Source organism: Ammospiza nelsoni, chromosome 5 (genome assembly GCF_027579445.1).
Source record: "Ammospiza nelsoni isolate bAmmNel1 chromosome 5, bAmmNel1.pri, whole genome shotgun sequence".
NCBI classification, from domain to species: domain Eukaryota; kingdom Metazoa; phylum Chordata; class Aves; order Passeriformes; family Passerellidae; genus Ammospiza; species Ammospiza nelsoni.
In genome coordinates this window covers 72,716,705-72,736,716 of record NC_080637.1, presented here as the reverse complement: position 1 = coordinate 72,736,716, position 20,012 = coordinate 72,716,705, and positions in this window count along the sequence as shown.

Below are 20,012 nucleotides of genomic sequence, written 5' to 3'. Positions count from 1 at the left end.
GGGCACAGCCATGATTTACAGAGGGCAGACGAAATTTAGTTTGAAAACATGAATAATTTGTGTGCCAATAGGACAGAATTTTGCAGCAGCACTGATGAAATAAAAAGCAATTTGGCTTTGCACAGGACAGACCCTCAAGCATAGATAGGCTCTACAGTAACAAAAACTTCCTTCTCTAGAACTTGATTTGGTTTGGTTTCTTTCCTAACTACTGACTGGATGCCTTGACAACACAACAAACCTTTATTTCCTTTTGAAGGTTCAGCATGTGATATAACAATAACCAGATCACTCCCCCTAATACACAGAAAACAAAATTGCTCAGAAGAAAAATCCCATTTCTGTTGTTTGGCACCAATTATTCACCATGTAAATTACTCTGGAAAGCCTTTAAGCTCAAAACCCATAATATTCATCAGTCTCTGTGAAATTATTCCACAGGTATCAATCAGAGATACAAGCTGAACCAGTGATTTCCTCCCCCAGTGAAGCCCAGAAACTTTTTGTCCTGACATTGATGAGAAGTAACCTAAACCTAAAATGGAATGAAATGCAGGAAAACAAAGCACCCAACATGAAATTAGGGCATTGAGATCAGTGGGGACAGAGGAGGAAGAGCCTGCAGAATTAACTTGGATTGAAAACCCCAAAATTCTCATTAGGTGGAGAGTAACAGCTACTAAAGCTGTTTTAAGCATGGAACCCAGCAGAAGGATACAACTTCTGTACACACAGACAGATAAACAGAAGGTTATGTATTATCCATGTTATGGCTCAGAAAAAGGAACCCATCTCCCTTCTGGTACCTATAAAAGAAATTTTTTTTTAAAACCCAACACCTAAGGCTCTACTTCAATAGATTTTTGCCAGAAGATGCTAGATTCTTTGGGGAATTCTCTAGAAGCGATTGAGATGTAGGGAAATACATGAACACAAAAGTTCCATCTGGGCAAAGTTTATTAAAGGAGTGGGAGCCTAAGTTGCCCACACACTGTTGAAGCCATTAATATTCTGTTTGCAACATGTAGTATCAAATGGTTCACAGATGTTTTAATAATTGGCTTACAAGCCTATATAACAAACTGTGTTTCTATAAACTTGCAGGATATGCTAGATCACCACTTTTAACTGTTTTTTAAATGAAAGCTTAACATCATCTCTGATCTTTAATTTTTACATGCAAATAATAAAACTACTAAAATTATCATAGTTTCAGAAACCATGATTTCAAATGAAATCCAAGACTGAACTCCAGGGTTTGGGTTTCTATTTCCCAGATGCTAAGAACTAATTTTTCCCCCATGTTGTCTGAAACAAGCAGAATTTTCCTGCCTCCAAACAAGGCAGGCCGAGGGCTCAGAGGAGAAGAGATGGATTAAATGTTGACTGAAACACTTAAGGTCCTTCAGGAAGAAACACAAATGCCAGGTGCTGACCTAAGGTTCCAAAAGCCTGTAACCAGCATCAATAAAACTGAAATATTTCAAAGTCTCCTACCCTTTGACAGATGTTGCAATCATGTTGTTTCATTTTTCTGGTTTCAACACTCACATTCTTGTCCTTTGGACATTCCTCATATTCAGCTCATGCTTCTATCTGTTGTTTGCAGCAAGTCTCTAAGGCAACCACGGGGTTGGGCAAATAGTTTCACTTTGTGCAAGATAATAGGTAATTCAAAACATCTATTTTTTCAAAGCAAACTGAAGTCATCTACACATCAAACACTGCAGCTGATTAAGAGTCCAAGAAAAACCAATCAACGTGGCCAGTTAGACAATAACAACTCAATCCCAAAGTGCTGCAGCTCCCATCAACTTCCAGGGTCAGGGCTGAAATTCAGGGGTGTGTAAAGCACAGCCTGCTGCCAAACATCCACCCACTGCAGAACAGGGTGAGGAAAAGACTGATTAACTGGGGGGTCTATTGCCAGAGGATACACAGATCAAAAGGTGAAATTCATTTCAGCCCAAAGAGCCCTTCTGGCACCTACAGACACAGCAGGTGCTCCTCATCTGGGCTCCAGGAGGGTCTGAGCCAGAGGAGAGACCACTCAAATAAAGCACATGATGATGAACAATTACCATCTCCACTGGCCTGAAGTGGGGCCCTGTTTTTCCCTCAATACAAGTCAAAAAGCAAGGGCTTTGTCCTGCTAAGGCAGGGCACTGTCAAGTTCCTTAAGACACAGACAAGAGACATGTCAGCTCTGAGCTTGGCACAATGAGGTTAATTCCCCAACCTGACAAAAGGGATCTGCCTGCTGTCCTTTTGGATGCAGGGAAACCGAGGAAATGACACTGATCTAACTCAACTGCCTGCACTCCTGTTTGCCAGGAGAAGAGCAGCTCTACTTCAAAATTTCCTGTTATTCTACAATTGCCAAAAGATCAGAAAGCAGAATTGGACTGAGGCTCTCAGGGCTTTAACAAATGAACTCTTTGTGGGCTCAGGTACTTGGGGCCCTGCAGAGAGACCTGAAACAAGAGCACAGAGCTGGGCCAAGCCCAGAGGGAAGGCTGGGAGCAGGAATGTCCTGCCAGGGCTGTGGCCAGCACCCATCTCCTCGGGCAGCACCCTGAGGACATCAGCAAAGGGTGCTGATGGCACCCCCCAGCCCACAGCACCTGTCAGACACTCCAGGGATGGGACTCATCCACAGGGTTTGGATTTATAGTCCTGACAAAGCTTTACTTACTGCTTCCCCTGCTTTATGGTTGGCCCCTGTGCAGCCATAAGGTCTCCAGCCAGTATTGCTGCCCCGAGCTCCTGTGCACAGGTGTAGGTGAAGAAAAGGGAGAGTTTATCTAAAAAAAAATTAAAAGTTCAAATGGATTGACATGTTTTGCTTGGACCAAGGGGGTGTTTGCTCAGCCTCACACCCTGCAGGCCCAGCTACACCCACAGTTCTGCAGGCAGTTTTTCCCCGTGATCCTCACTCGCAGCAGTGCCTGGAGCACAACCCCACAGCACAAACCCATTCTGGAACAGAACAGCCAAACCAGTGCCCCTTCAGAGCTATGCACAGGCTCTTGGACAGCTCAGGACCTGATCCTACAAGCATTTCACCCCTCACTGGAACTGGCTTACATCCCAGACCAAGCAGCATCAGGCCTGAGACATTTTCTTCCATGTCAGCATTTCTCTGCCTTGTGTGTACTCAGGTGTTACCAATTTCTAACTCAGCTGGTGACTGCACTTAAAGCTTAGACAGTGATCCCAGAAACATCTGAGAAATAGGATAACAGCAGCTTTGCAGGCCAGTTGCAACAATGTAAGTGAATCCTGTGGACCCCATAAAAGATGCTGTTTTCTCTGAACTCCAGTAGTCTGAAATCAAAATACACAGTGCCCCAAGTGTTTGCAGAGTAAAGAAAGGTCACTCAGCTTAGCAGCAATGACACTGAGAGCCCAGCCAGCACAGATCTCACCACCGATATTTGTGTCTCACCTTGGGAAAGCCCAGAATCTGTGGAGAACTCTTGTCCATCACGTGGAAAACTCATGTCCTCCTCTATCTCCTCCTCCCACCAAAGAGGCACCAAGGGTGCAGCATGACTCTTCTTTTATTAAGCTTCACTGTGCTTGGAAGTGCAGGAGCAGAGGCAGGTTCTGGCTTTTGGCAGAAAATTCTCAAATCATCACCATTTACTACAAGGTAACAGAAGGGGCACAGACCCCTCAGAGTCAGGGGAACCTTGCAGAGTTAAATGCAGATGGAAGATGCAGTCGTGGACGGATTTTCTGATCCAGCAGCACAGATTGCTTCATCCACAGAGATGCACAACACATCATTCTACACATCTGATACCAGCCCTTCACAGAAATACACCAAAAGCACCACCCAAGTCTGATGGAGAGAGTTGCACAAACCACCTTGAATACTGAGTTCCCAAAACATTTGGGCAGTGTCCAGTGTCCACGGTTTCAGAGGCTGCACACCAGAACTGGCTGAGGAACTGTACTTCAGCTGTGGTACATAGAAGACCACAGAAGTGCTCAATAGCTTGCACAAGGTCTCCAGTTGGTGCCCCATAATATTCTGAAGCACTCCATGGTCACAAAAGCCAACCCCACTCTGGACATCAGCAACGCTGAGGTGTCACATTCAGTGCCACCAGGAAAAACACCAGGTTGTGTTTCTATAACAAGACAGTTTTGGGAGAGAAGAACCAGACCAAGTCCAAGCTCTACTGCTATTCACAAATCCTGAAGTCTGAGAAGCAGATGGATTAGTAAGGAAAACCCAGATTGTTACAGTCACAGCTGGTAGCACTAATTTAGATAATGGTTGTAATGGGAATAAACCATCATTAGCTGATTTTCTTCTGGTTCCTATTGTGCAGTTCCCTCACACCACAGAACAAATACCAGCCTATTGCAGATTCCTGGGGACATTTCCAAACCATGGGATAAGCAGGGTGGTTCCTTTTGCTCAGGTCTGGACAAATTCCTACAGACTCCTGGAGAGTCAAGGTCTGAGTGTGAATCATTTCCTCCCCACTCACTGGTTTTCTTTCTGAAATATATCTGGTGAATGAACAGAGGAGGAGCTGTGACAGGTGAGCGAATTGTCTTCTCAATTTACACAGCACCTGAGCCACAAGCAGGTGAGAACACAAATTCATCTTATTTAGTTTCACACTGTAATATGCTGCCAACCACCTGCTCTTGTAGCTGCAGAGAGAAAATTTTTATAATAATTTTGCTCTCTGATAAATTGTAGCTGTGTCAAAATATATGAATTTCCTGGAACCTCAGATATAAAAAACATTCCTGAGGATATGTGACATGAAATCACCCCTGTACCTGTATCTTCAGCCAGATATACACATGAATAAATTTAAATATAGATGTTCAGTATGTATATAAACTCCTCCTGTGGAATCTCCCTCTGAAATGAAGAAAAACAGCCAGTTTTGAGGAAAACATTAAAAAGCAGAGAGAAAGGAACCAGACTCTTCCACAGCATGGAAAAACAGTAGTTGGGTACAAATACTACATCTTCTTGCCCTGGGAAGGAGAACAGGGAAACAAGGGAAGCACCTCATCCATCTCAGCACTGAGGTTCCCAGAGGAAGGTTCCCTCTGCTCCTAGGAGAGTGTTCCTCCACCCTCAGCTGTCTTATTCCTTCACAACCCTTCACACCTGCAACCCTAGATGTTATCAGGGAATAGTTTTGGTGACAAAGCTCAGGTGCCATGAAATTCCAGGCACTGGAATTCCAGGAGTGGGTTTCAGCCATTGTCACAGAAGGAGCAAAGTCTCCTAGAGAATCTGCATTGCCTTTAGCAAATAACCTAAAGACAAGAAAATGGCAATATTTAGGTAGGTGGTTGCTCCCCAGATGTCTTCTATAGCCACAGTTGGAGTCATTATTCATTTTAGCTTTTTTACAAATATTTACCTTTTCTCTAGACACACAAACAGGAACACGTGAGTCTGGTTTTGGAGCAGGGAATGAACGTGCAAATTTCTCTCTACCCTGGGAGATGGTGCATAATGAATGCAGTGCTTTGTTTGGTATCTCACTCTCTGTACCCCTGCTTCTCTGGAGTAATTGGAATTAAAAAACAAACAACCAAAACAAAACCAAAACAAACAAAAACCCCAAACCCCAAAAACAAACAAGAAACAAAACAAAACCAAAAAATACCCCAGCAAAACCAACCAAAAAAATTATTAAGAAGTTTAAGGAAGAAACAAAGAGCAGCAGAGGAGAGACTCAGACTCTCCAGCTTGTTGTCAAGATTGCTGGGGTGAAAAATAAAGGTCACAAATCCTGACCAGAAGAACAGGGAGACAAATGCACTCCAAAGGAGGTCAATATTCAGAAGACCACAACGCAACTGCAGTTGGGGGTTCCGCACACCTACACTAATTTCTACTTGAATAACTGTTTTTCTTGCAAAGCCTCTTTTGTGCATCTGAAAAATGGAATTATTGGCATGTCCTGTTAGAATAAAACAGAGGTATCATTGTCATGGAGCTGCTTTAAAAAAAAAAATAATTCCTAGACTGAAAGAAAAACAACTGGAGTCACAGTTGGAGCAAGAGCAACTAAAGCTCCTGGGCTTGCATCCACTATAGCTGGGGGTGAATTGAAATAAACTTCCCATTCCACAGAGCTCTGGTAATCTCCTGGGAACTGCATTCACCCCCAAAGCTATAAATAAATAAATAAATAAACAAATAAATAAATAAAAGCAGCAAGCCCAGACCTCCCACACCATTGTATTTGACATAACAGGCCACACTTGGGTGGCCCAATTTGTAAACCAGCCGCATTTTTATGACAGTAGAAAGCACTAAATCATGCTCATGAAAACTGGATATGGCTCCCAAAAAGATAGGAAAAAGAAACAGAATATGAGCAAGAGTGAAAAGCACGTGCAGTACTCAAGAAGGACGGAGCTGAATGAAAGACGACATTTAAATTTAAATTTGCTCTGGGCAAAGGGGCATACCCCAGTGCATTTTGATTCTTTTTGGCACTTTCCCCTTCTATTTTTTCAAACATCCAAGCCTACAATAATATTGGCCAGGACATTCTCCTGCTCCCCACTAGAGAATCACAATTACTGCAGATCTGTAAGTGTCAAATACCTGGCACACTCTGTAAAAGAAAGACATTTCCTGCTGACAAATTTCCAGAAAAATGGCTGTGGCTGAGGGCAGTGCCACAGGCTGCAGTGACGCTGCTCCTCAAGCTGATCCTGCTCCTCATGGCAGGGCTCATCATGATTTCTTTATCACCATTGCTTGAACAAGGGCTTGCAGCCCTCCCTGGAACAACCCACACCTACGACAGGACAGCCCAAAATCAGAGCATCCCCAAGGCATGTAAGAACAAACACTGACATCCAGAGAACTCTGCCTATGGTTCCTTGCAATTCCTTTTGGAATCTGAACCACACTCTTGGCAAAGCCTAGAACACAGGCAGGTCCTAAACACTCAGTTCTCTGCTGATGCCCCACGTGTAACAGGTGATACATTTAAAAATTAATAAATCTTTAGGAATAAAAATCGTAATGTTCTTCTTTTGAGTCTATTTACAGAGCTCCCTGGAGCACATTTCTCACTGCAGGGCTAGAGGCTCACCTCCCACTACCACAGCTAAAAACTGCAACACCACAGAAGAAAACTTAATCCCAAGGAATTGCAGAAGATGGATTAAGTCACTCAGATAAAACAGGAACAACAGATTTAATGTTCAGACCTTGACTTGCAAATTCAGCTGGATTTATAAGAGCAACCCTTAGGGTTACATGGAGCTTATCTCTCACATTAACTCATGTGAGACTAAATGCCATGAGCTGCCAATTACACCTTTCCTGCTGCATCCCTGCTCTGGAACAAACCTTGTCTACTTGTCATTACAATTGCTTTCAGCTGCTTCAATTTATCACCCATCAGAGAGAGAATTCTGGAGGATCTCATTTCCATCTCCCCCAGCCACACAATCCTGTGAAGGTCCTGCTGTCCCAAAGCCTCATTGCAGATTAGGTCTCAGGTGCCTATGAGAAAAGCCTCTCCTCCACACAAATCCCCCCCAAAAAAACCCCACCTGGTTACAATTATATCAGCTGCAGCTAATAACATTACATCATTCAAAAGCTTACAGAAAATATCACTAATGGAACCGCACAGAAAAAAAATTATAGAAATCAACTTCTGGTACTCCACCAGAAAAATAAGTACTTTCTTTCCAAGACATCACACCATGCCATCTCCTTAATTTAAAAGCATTAATCTTGCTCCTTTTTACAGAACAAGGGCTTTGCACTTTGGAAAACAGAGAAATGGGGAAAAATATGGACTCTGACCAGTAAGGATTGCAGCTAGGCTGGGGCTGAGCAGTCTGACACACAACTGCAGCTGGTGGCTCTCTGAAAGCAGCTCAGCAGACACAGGAAAGAGGAAAACTCCAGTAAATGAGGTTTTCATGGCAAGAGGCTTCACAACAAATAAGGCAGCTGTGGACTTCCAATGCTGAAAAAGCTGTGTTACACTGTTAGCTTTAATTTGATCATATTTAGGAAGAGATCTGTTGCAACAGCACCCAGTAGTACGTAAGATGTCAACGCTAAACTACAGTCTTAAAAAAAAACCCAAACAAAAAAAAAATTTTAAAAAACCAAAAAACAAACAAAAAAAGCCCCCACCCAAAACAAAAGAAACCAGACCAAAAAACCCAAACAAATCCACAGCTTCTTAATAAGAAGAATTAATAAATAAGAATTATTAATAAATAAATAAGACTTATGAAAAGTCAAACATACAAAATTTGGTTTTCCTTTGTAGCACAGCTGACTCTCCTGCAGCATGTAGTTTGCAGCCGCTTTTTTAAATTTCTTATTGATTTTCTGAATTTGCCCATACATCAAAGTGCTGAAAAGACACTGATAAGCACAGCATATGTATTCTGTATAGATAATGGCTATATGTTTAATATTGCACATAAATAAATACAGAATATCCTGTTCTCTATTCTATTACACAGTGAAGCTAAAGAGACTCATACCTTTAACTGTTAGCAGTTTTAAGGATTTATGGCTGTTTTAGAAATCCCAGTGGTATAGAGCACATCTGATATTCAGTTAAATAACACATAGTGTCACTTCACTGTGGGGGATGTTGAAACCCAGCTACCTGAGAACACTCTCCTCAGTTTAGCTCTTGATTTCAAGAATGTTGATGTGACATCCAGCAACCTCCAGTCTCACACTTTTCAGGCACTGTTCTGCACCAGCTCCTCATATTTTGCCTACAGTTAAAGGAGCAGTTGGAGCTTGATGCTTGCCACAAGGTGAGGTGATAAAATTCCAGCTGGATGCCTGAATTCTCTGTAGCAGGATCAAAGTGCCTGCACCTCCCAGACCTGTCAGGGTTCCTGTTGCTGATTGCCTGACTGCTGGGACTCTGGTTGGGCTCTCCTGGGGGCTCCCCTGTCTGGGGAGACCCTCCTGGAGTGGTTTTGTGTCAGGAAATACAGACCCACTGGATTTTTTCGGTCTTCTTTTTTATTGTTGTCTTATCCAGAGTTTTGCATGCTGTCCACACCAGGCTCAGCACACTGGAAAAGCACCACAAAAATGGCCAACAATCTCTTATTACCAGGTCTTTTAAAGCTAAACTATCCTATTAAGAGCTGACACCTGGATTATTTTCCCTTTTAACGCAATAACTGATACCACAGAGCTGCAATACAGAATTTTCTGCCCAATTACAAACTGCCACCCAAACCCATGGGGAAGAAGGAGGAAGAAGCAGCACGAAGAAGAAACCCAAGATGACATCCTGTACCCTCCATCTTGCTTCCATCCACAACATACTAAAAATCCCAAAAACCTCAATTTCTCACCAAGTGATGCACCTACACTACTCTCTATAATCTATTTCACACTTGTGTGGATTCCACTCTACCCTAAAGTGTAGGAAACTTTCTCCATGAATGAGGGTTAAAGCCAGTGTTCCACTGGGAGTCAGGGCACCCCAGAGTAGACACAGAAATATTCCCAGTGCCCTGGGTTTCCACACAAACCCACTCACCCTGTGCCTCCTTCTAAGAACCTAGACACAAAGCAAAGCTCTGTGTTGTGCCTTCAGAGCAATCAATAAGGCAGGAATCACAGGGAGGAAGGAAGGGACAGACATTTCTCACACAGCAGCATGCTGGAGTGTAGCATCTCTTTTGCAGCCTGGCTTCAAACCTTATTTGACCTTGTGGTTTGGTGTACTACAGGCAGATGCAATTTCCAGTGCCTCATGTTTTATTGCTGTGTTACAAGCAGGAGCAGCCTGCTGGCCATTACTACATGTACTCTTACTCATGCATGAGAGCCTGCTGTCTCTCATTTACACACACACTCCAGGCTAAGCCTAGTTAATCTATCACTATCTCAGGGCTGCAAAACAAAGCCCGAGTTGAAAAAAAAACCTTACAGAATTTTTTCCTTTCACGTAATCATCTCAAAGGCAGCTGCCTGATAAAACAGGCGTAGCACAGTGAATACTTTGTTAATTTAGAAATTCTAGCACAGCTAACTCCAGCATCAGCCCTAGACATGCTGTACTCTCTGCTGCTAAAACAGGACTTCCCGATAACTTGTGTTTACTGAAGGACTTGCTTAATGCATCAGCCCCTGGATTTCTCATGGAACCTTGCTAATAATAGTGAACAGGTCCAGAGGACTGGAGTCATTTGGGGTCGTTTATCTAGCAGTATTAAACAGACCAGGAATGCAGCAAAACCAGCAATCATGCCAGAACCCAGAAGTTCATGCAGAGGTAACCAAGAGTCCCCTGACTAGTAGGGCAAACGAGGGGCACAACGAGGCATTAAAAGCAGGACAAGTTGCCTTTTCTATGTGGTTTGTGGGCATTTTTTCCCCTCAGTGATGGTGAGGGGGAATTTCTTCAGTGATGAAGAAATCGAAGACATTGCTTTAAGCTTTGGACCTTTATTGTTTCCTCCTTTAACTGTAAAAGTGTTCTTTTTTAAAAAATCCACGCATCCAAACAGGACATCCAATACAGTTTGATGTAATACATTAGAACTACAAGCTGATTTTACTCTGAGAAAAACAGAGCCTGTCTGCATAACAAGCACAAAGGGATCTGTACCTTTATCCCAGCCACCTCCCAGTCTGCTATCATGTCCTTTCTCACATACACCTGGCTGAGGAAAAGCCCTGGTGTCGCTGCAGAAAATCAACAGCACATCAAATTACAGGAGTTCACAGGAATATACTCAGGAATTCACATCTTGCATCAGTGCAAGACCTTGAGAAAATTCACTCTTTTAGACCTAGATGCACTGACAAAAGAAGTCCATCTTCAGAAACCACCTGTCCAACAAAACCACCACAGAGCACGCAGATGATCACACATTAATTCTCTCAGGTAGGATTAGGTTAAGCTGAATAGTAAAGAGAGATGGTCTCATGTACACAGCAGACAGACTTTATATCTCTGTCTTGGAAAAAATCCTAAGTTTCTCTAGTCACTTCTTGATAAAACTCATCTGAACAGTAAGCAAAAATACCCTTTCCCCTGTAGAAGACTTGAGATAAAATGGATTTTCTTTAATCAAAATGTTTTAGGAAATAGAGGGGGGAAAGCTGTGTATGCTAATCAATAGAAATAAAAATGATCAGATGTAGACCATCAGAACAATATCCAAGCGTTGGGTCTCAATTTACTTTTTATATAGATTTCTGAAGTCAATTGTGCATCAAGTCACACAAATCCCCACATCACACTTCTGTGGCATTTCAACACCCGTTAAGTGTGTGTGGCTACTTTTTTGTAACAATTTTTAAAAGCAGCAAGGAGTCTGATTTGTTAGAGTGTAACACTTGTGCAGCTATGGAACAGAAGCTTGAAAACACGTTTTGATATTCAGTGTGGATCAGCAGAATTAAAGTTTCAAGCAGTTATGAAGGAGGTGGTAAGAAACATATTTCTTCACTCCTCCTTCTTCCCCATTCCCAGTTGGTGACGTTAAACTCAGGACCAAATTCCATCAGCTTTGGCAAACATGTTGTGCTTAGGTGAGGTGTCCCTGTGATTGCCAGCACCAGGAAAAGTACAAACCTACTGCTGATGCCTCAGGTTTAGCTTTTATATGTTTCAGATTCTGTGCTGTTTTAGGTGTGTGGGTCTGAGCTTTGTATTATGGGATGGTGAGCTCTGAGCACAGAGCAGGGAGACAAAACAATTCCTGCTCCAGCTGGGCACCAAGGACAAATGACCCAAATCTCAGCCCAGAAGCACAAACCCCGTGGGCTGGAGAGAGAAAAACAAGCAGGGTGGGACTGCCTGGGCTAAAGCTGGAATGGGACAACGAACTGCAAGGTGCAAATGGAGCAGAGCTGATCCCAGGGACAGAGCCCGTGCCCGGCCGTGCATTTTGGGGCCGTTTTGGTTCATCTTGGGTGCAACCCTGGCTGGGCTCTGGTGCTGCCCAAGGTGCATCCATGGAGGAGATCCTTTGAATAAATCCCTGCTTTGTTCTGTAACACTGTCCAGCCTGCACAAGGCATCACTGCCATGGAGTTCATTAAACCCTGCAGTAACAGAACACAGGGCTTTGCCTCCAAACCCTCGGTGCTCACTGGTGTCCTGGGAAGTTCCAGCACAGCTGGCCCCAGAGGGAGGGAGGCAGAGGAAGCACAGGGGACTGCAGCTGCAGGGCAAAAATGGAAAACTGTGGAGTGGATGTTGAATCATGACAACCCACATAGAAGAAATTGCTGGACACTAACAGAGGGTGCACATGAAATGATTTTTCTGTTCTACCACCACCCCAGATTTGTCCTGAAAAGCCTCCAGATAGGGAGGATGTTTAAGCACTGGAAATCTAACAAAGGTCAGAATAGAAGCAAACTGGCAATGCCAGAGTACCTTTCATGCTTTTTCCCTGTGAACCATCTGTTCCTTTCCTGCCAAAAAACCCCAAACCAATCAACAAAAAAGCCCCAAACCAAAACCAAATCAGCTCAGCTTCTTTTGTGGTATGACCACAAAAAAGCTCCCAAACTGAAGCCAACTGACTTTCAAAAGAGGAAAGAGGAAGAAAGTGTACATGAGAACAGAAGGATATGTTGACTTTTGGATTTATACTTTTAAAATACACAATCACTCAAAATGCACATCATCTGTCTCACTGACAGCTAAAACTTTGTCCCTTGTTATAAAAGAAACTGATGAAGTGCAGATGGCAGCTTGTGTATTGAGTTGGCTGCTTCATAAACTGTAATTATGGTGGATACAAAATGGTTCACCTCATCCATCTGGAATAAAAAATGGGATTATCACTTGGCAATTTTTTTTCTTTATAGGACTGCAAAGTATCTTGCCTGTCGCTACTCTTTGGCACGGCTCAATTATAACAATGAAATACAAAAGAATGCAGAGTTCAGATTATTCTTTATTTACAGAAGTGATAAATTAACCACTGGAAAGATAAAACCTGCCCAAGAAATCATTTCTCCTCACTGATCTCATGCTTAGGCACTGCTTGGAATGAAATCAGCTTTGGAAAAAGTTATCCATAATTGAAAACAAATGGTGACCAAGCACAAAAAAGATACACCACTAACTGACTTGTAATTTCAAGAGTTTCCTAAGCTCCATGAAAGCCTGAACCTTTCCTAAGTATGCAGCCAGAACTTGGTGACATACTCACCACCACCTGCCAGATTACTGTCATGTGTACAGCATGACAACCAGTGGATTTGTTTGTGAAAAGAAAAAATAGGAAAAACGTGCTCCTTTTGGCTGTGCAGACCACAAAACAACACATCTCACTATAAAGTTGACAGAAATGCACAAAGGAGATGGAACACACATTATTATGACTCAAATCACCCTTTACATGAGCTGACCTTTGGCTTTATGGTACACAGGCACTCTGTGACTTTGTTACACATTTGTGAACTCACATTCAGGAGGCACTTCAGGGATGAACCTGAAATAGTTACCCAAGTTACAGAACTCAAACCCTAAAGATTATGAGGTGATGCCACTGCTGTTGGGGGCAGGGAGGAAATCCACATGAAGAGTAAGTGCACCCTCCACTTAGACAAAGATGCTGATTAGAAAGCTAGTAGATAAAGAAAAAACAACTTGCACTATAGATTACACACAATCTGATTTCTTCTGCAACTTCTGCTGAGCACCTTGCCAATATCAAAAAACCCCTCAAAATCACATGGATCATTTGAAAACAACTTACTTTGCACAAATGTGGGAAAAAAAAAAATCTACCACTGCAAAAAATCCCCCAGAACACCTCAGTCCAGTTTTCAACTGTGACTCATTAACCCCTATCCCATGATTTCTAGATTCATAATCATCCCTTGATCTGCCTTTCACATGATGGCAGAACAAGCAAATAAATTCTTTACTTCTCCTTTGGCAGTGTTTTTCACCCATTCTGGGTAACTACTGAGTTGAACAGCACTGAATTTTGTTCAATAAATTCTTCCATAGCTGAGAAGTCTGCCAACCCTCCCCCACCAAGCCCCCAACAAACAGACGTCCACTCCCCATCAAATCAAGAACTGCACCTGCAGGCAGAGAAAAGAGGCTGTGCAAAAACCTTCCTCTTATCACCTTTCCCTTGCAAGACCTTGCCATAGCAATAGTGAGATTTAAGTCTACACTGAGGGGTTGCCTGTGTTTCACACTTACCTGCCATTGATCTCATGTATTTTTAACCTTCACTGTTGTCCAGAAACTGGAAAGTATCACTCCACTGCACACAGTGTACTGAGCCCTACCTCAAAAGTCAAAGAGCCCAAGACTAACCAGGAGTGCACCAGAAACTTGGCAATGACATTACTGGAATCCCTGGAAAGCCACAGAGGGTGGTGAAAACCTGGCAACCTTCCAGGCAACTTCTCAATGACACAATGAGAGCACCAGCCAGAGGGTTTGGGATGAGAGGAGGCTCAGGGTCTGCAGTTCCTGGGTTAGATGAGGGGCACAGCTTATCCACTGCTGTGTCCTTCCTCCTGCAGCCATGCAAGACAGTTTTTGAGGCGGCAGCTTGAATTTCAGGCTTTAAGCATAAGCAAGAGAGACACTGCACATCACAGAAACATGGAATAGTTAGGGTAGGAAAAGATCTCTAAGATCCAATTGTCAACACAGAGATGCCTTGTTCATCACTAAACCATGCCCTCAGTAACATATCTGTGTTTTTTGAACACTTCCAGGGATGGTGACTCACCCACTTCCCCGGGCATGCCAGCAGCTCTGTGTTCACTGCATCATCCTGCACCACTCATGCAGCAATGCAAACCAACTCCCTTCCTTACTGGGAACAGAACCACATCCCAGCAGCTCTCACTCACTAAAGGATAAAGGTGATGTAGGTCATTGCTACAAAACAGCAGATGCCAATAGAGACCTAAGACCAATCAAGAAATACAGCAGAAAGCAAACCAAATAACACCACTTTGTGTAAAAACAGGTTTTTTCAGAGTTCTACAAATACTACTAGACAATTCTAAAGGCAACTGCAGCTGTGAGTTTTGGAAGTTTGCTTTAATCCTGCCTTGTACATGGTTACCCATCTTACAGACAAAAAATTCACTTTCCTGTGAAAGGATTACTCAGATACAGAAGAAACCATGGTTCTGATTCCAGCAGCATTTTTCACAAAGTAGATAGTAATCTGAAAAGCTTTGCAATTTACAGGAACATTAAAGTTGTTTGGTTTGAGCATGTTTGTTTTTAGCTCATGCTGAAATTGCCCAATGTTTCATTTAGGGAGGGAAAAAAGCCCAACCACCAATAATCTGATTACCTAAACAACTGCATTTGATATGCAACCTACTTGAACAAAAAATACTGAATGCCTGCCATGCCCCTTTAAGGAAAATAATCAGGCAGTGAAATGTGCAATCTTGGGCATCACTGGCAAAGAAAAGGTAATCAGAGAAGGAAGTGCCCGAGCACCATAATTACCTAGACACATTTTACAAAATGTGATAATGTTCAATCTTTTCAGTACTTGGGTAATAACAGAACTTCTCGCAAGAATTTTCAGTCTTGGGAGTCAATTTTATGAAAAGAGAAGGCTGTTATCTCTTCTCCTCTGCAATATCTGAGAGACACAGACCAACCTGAAAAGCAGTGAGGAGAGCTGTAGTTGATTAACACAGCTGCATCCTGTATCAGAAAACCAAACTGCACACAAGGAGGCTGGTTTAGAAAAGAAAAACACCTAGCAGTCTCAGGCCCAAGGGATACATTAATTTCTGCAGAGTTTAGTGTGGTAGGCTGCTGCCACCTTTTGGTTACAGACCATTGTGAAATTAGATTTGATCCTAAAACACACACAGTGGAAATGTACTGTGACATGTGGGATCTGAGCACCTGGGAGAGCAGTGGGGTGGGACAGGACCATCATTTGTACTTTCTGTAAACTGCACAGCGTGTGGCTGCATGTCTTGGTATTTACTTGATATTTACTGTCTTCCAGCTCAAAATATCTTTGAATCCTCTACTGCTGAAATCAGATCCCACTGGAATCCATGTAATAGTTATTAAATTATGAAATACCTTCTAAGATTAAAATTATCAAACATCTTAGCCAAGAAGAAAAAAAAGGGAGGTTCAAGGAGATAAGTACATCAGTAACTACTGTGAGCAGTTCGTACAGCTTGTAGTAATTAGCCAGATGAGGCATCAGCCAAGGTAAGCTTTTGTTTGCACCTTTCCTCCACAGCAATTCACTTCTGAACAAAAAGAAATGCAGCTTATTTTAAGACAGAGGCCACATTTTATCCACAAATCAGCTCTCTGAAATTTTTACAACATACACAGCTCTGCCCATGAGGAAAGTCTGTCCCCACTCTGAGCTCTGACCAAAACACAAATCTTTAGTCTCCACATCAATGGCAAACTCTCAACTGCAGAGGGAACAGCCACAACAAAACTACCAGATGAGCACAGGATTATTAGAAAACCTTCAGATCTATCTTCAGGCCATAGAACCCCATCAAATGTTACTTGACTGAGGCAGCACAGGTGTCTGGGCAGCGAGGACACAGAATTCATGCGTGGCTGCACAGCACAATGAGAAGGCAGCAACACCACATGATGGCTCTGAGGACAGAGGCAGAGGGAAATTTTTAATAAGTAATTACACATGAACTTCGTCACTGTCAGCAGAATGTCTCCTGACATCCTCTTCTGCTTTCCTACCTCCTCACTTGTTTAAAAATAAAGAATCCAGCTACAGGCAACTGCTAATTAAATACTTAGGCTTTCAGCTACAGTTGCTGTATGCACACATCTGCTCTGCAATAAACAGTTTTAAGTGTAATTGACTTATTTTCCATGCTCTAGGAGAGAATATTTCTGACAAAAAGAAAGAACAAGCAAGCAGGGTCCAAGCCCCTACCTCATTTTCACTAGGAAGTAAAAGCTGCAAAGTGTTTAAAATTAGAACTGTTTAAAATGCTTTTATTGCTTAGGGGCAGTCTTGAATCTCACATTCCAAGGCCTTGCTCCCAAAACAATATATTTACTAATTTTTTGGCCTTGAAATTATGTAAATCCAAGCATATATTTCAGTGCCTAGACACGTTTAAGTGGCTCATGTTGAGCATTTTGGCTTAAATGAATCACGAGCAACATCATGTTCCCCTGATTTCAGTAATCCATCCATTCCCCCTGATTTCACAATCTGGGTTTCAGACAGGAGATTTGAACAGAGGCAGACAAGTCAAATATCCATAACAATGTCCTCCTAAAATCAACGAGGCATTGGTCAGACTCCATATGCCTGTGTAAATCCCACATGAGCTTAGACACGATGTTTCATGGATAAAAGAAGCCAAAAAACACAACTGAGCAATGACAGTGAGAAAAGGGAGATCTCAGAGTCTGGATAGGGCATTCAATTTCTAGTCCTATACCTTGTTATGGCTGGAATGGAGCTCATTTTCTTCCCAGTAACTGGTAGAGTGCTGTTTTGGATTTAGAATGAGAAATGTGCTGGTATCACACTGATTTTTTACTTTTTGCTGAGCAGAGCTTACACTCAGTCAAGGACAGGTCAGCTTCTCATGCTGCCCTGCCAGGGAGTGGGCTGGGGGTGCCCATGACAGAACCAGGGCAGCTGACCACATTCCTTCATCATTTCACAAGGTCTCCAAGTTTATCTTTTTCTCCAAGTCTCACCCTTTGAGGCAGTCAGTAGCCCTTGACTAGTCAGAAGAACTACTGACTGTCTCAAACCAGAAGCAGTTCTTCACAGTAAATCATTGTGAGATCTCCCATCCTCCACTGAGGCTACAAACACAGGCAAAACACCAAGGACATTAAAATCTGACAATTCTTTTGAACAGCATCCAACAGACAGGACTCAAATCTCCTGCACACAAGCCAAGCCAAGGGGATGTTATCAGCAATTATCTCTCATTTGGGAAGAAATAAACAGATTTATCATATTACTAATATTTGTTGCTTTACTACTGAGGAGGATTTCCAAAAGTTCAAAGGGCCAGTTTTAAAATTAGAAAAAAAAAATAATGTAGCATCAATCACAGCATATTAATCTCCACAAACAACTGCAGGACTTGAATTTATCCACAACTGACTGACAACCAACAGCCCACTTTTTCTATGTAATCAACACCATTTTATTCTCTTTACCCCTAGAACTACATTTCTTTACTCCACTGTAAGTTACATTACCACATCAGACATATCCTGATTTTAACTCCTCTAGGTAACAGTTAGAGATAAATTCGTGGATGTATGTGGGAGAAAAGGGAAAATAAGCCTTAAATCTCTAGACTACAGTTCATTCCAGTCTAGAGCTTGTTGTCATCTTATTGCAAAGCTCCCATACCTTGTCAGTGATTTCTCACAGCACTGACTCCTTCTTCATCACAGCACAGCCAACAAACTCCAACTCTCTCCTCGCCCAGCTCTCCCACTCTTTTGTAGCACTTGTCTCCTTATTGGGCACAGCTGTGGCCTGTTAAGGGCAGGCGTGTTCCTAATCTTGGTGATTAGTGCAGCTGCAGCTCCTCAGGTGTGAGACTGCCTTCTGCACTATTCTCTTACCTTCTATCCCTCCACAAGAGCTGAGCACAGTAGCATGAATTCTCACCCTTCCAACAGCCACCAAACTCACAGCAGCATCTCCTTCTTCCCTTCTTTATCCAGGTTTGCACCCAGGATAACACTGACTCCTGGGCCGGTCACTCCATGAGGACAGCTCAGCACCAGGAACCCTGGGAATAACAAGTAACTCCCAGTCCTGCCATCACCCCTGAAAGGACAACAAGCTGCTGTGTATCTGAACTGGTACCTACTTTTAGGTAACTTCAGAAATTACAAATTAAACAACTTTCAGGTTTTGTGTTGCTCACAGCAGTAGTGCAGGTGGTGCTTATCTCCCCCTCCCACAAAACACAATACAGAATTTTTAATAAAAGTTGATTCAACAAAGTTTACCAGAATATTCTTTGCTTGGAATAAATAAACACCAATGGCTGAAAGAAGCCATACATTCAGCTGCTTTTTTTAAATGCCAGCTTTCCTATTACAGGAATTTTTTTCTGTTGTACTTGTCACACATTAATATGACAAGAGGAATACTTAAAATAGGTTTACTCGCAAATTTAAAATGTCAAGGCAGGAAAGCATTAAGTGAGAGTAAACCATCAATTTCAGGCTTTAGTATTAAACAAGACCAGTCTTTTGCACTAATTAATTCATACACAGTACTGAAAAGCTGAAGGGCACAGAAATCAGCCACTTGAATTTCAATTATTAGAAACAATGCATGTTTGAACACAATTCACCTGTTTGTTCCAAGTGAAGCCAGTCCAGAATTAATGTAAATTCAATTTGAAATTCAATTTTATATAATTACTTCATGGACTATAGAGGAAAAATATAATGCAACCTATTGCAGATTTTGGCAAAAATCTGAAAGACCCACAGTAACTTGAGAAAATTATACTCAAAGTAAGTGTAAGAAAAATACCAATTTGTTTCTACTCTGTCTTTAATAAACAAATTATTACGTGCATTAGCAAACAGAGTAAGATCTAGCATCAAACAATCAGCTGTGCTATGCACAAATGCCAGCTAGTTTTCCTAGACACGAATTTCCATCCACTTAACAGGCAGAGCTGGTGTTCAAGCCCAAGACACAATCCCTCACTCAAAAATCCTGTTATTCCATTTTAGCAAACTGTACAATTCAAGCCAACACATTCCAAAAGAATGGGAGTTTGAACATAGTTATTTGTGTGCACTGCAACTTCTGAAAAGTGTGACTTTCAAGGAGCTGACATTTCTCTACAAAGAAAATAAACACTCAAGCTGGGAGGGAATGCAATCTGTAGATGTCTGGAAAATGTTCTTGAGAAAGACAGGGAGAAACCTTTAAATGTTACATCCCAAACATCTCAAAACAAAGCACATGGAATCATTTAAAAGGGGAGAGGCCAACTATTTCAGAAACACTTTTCA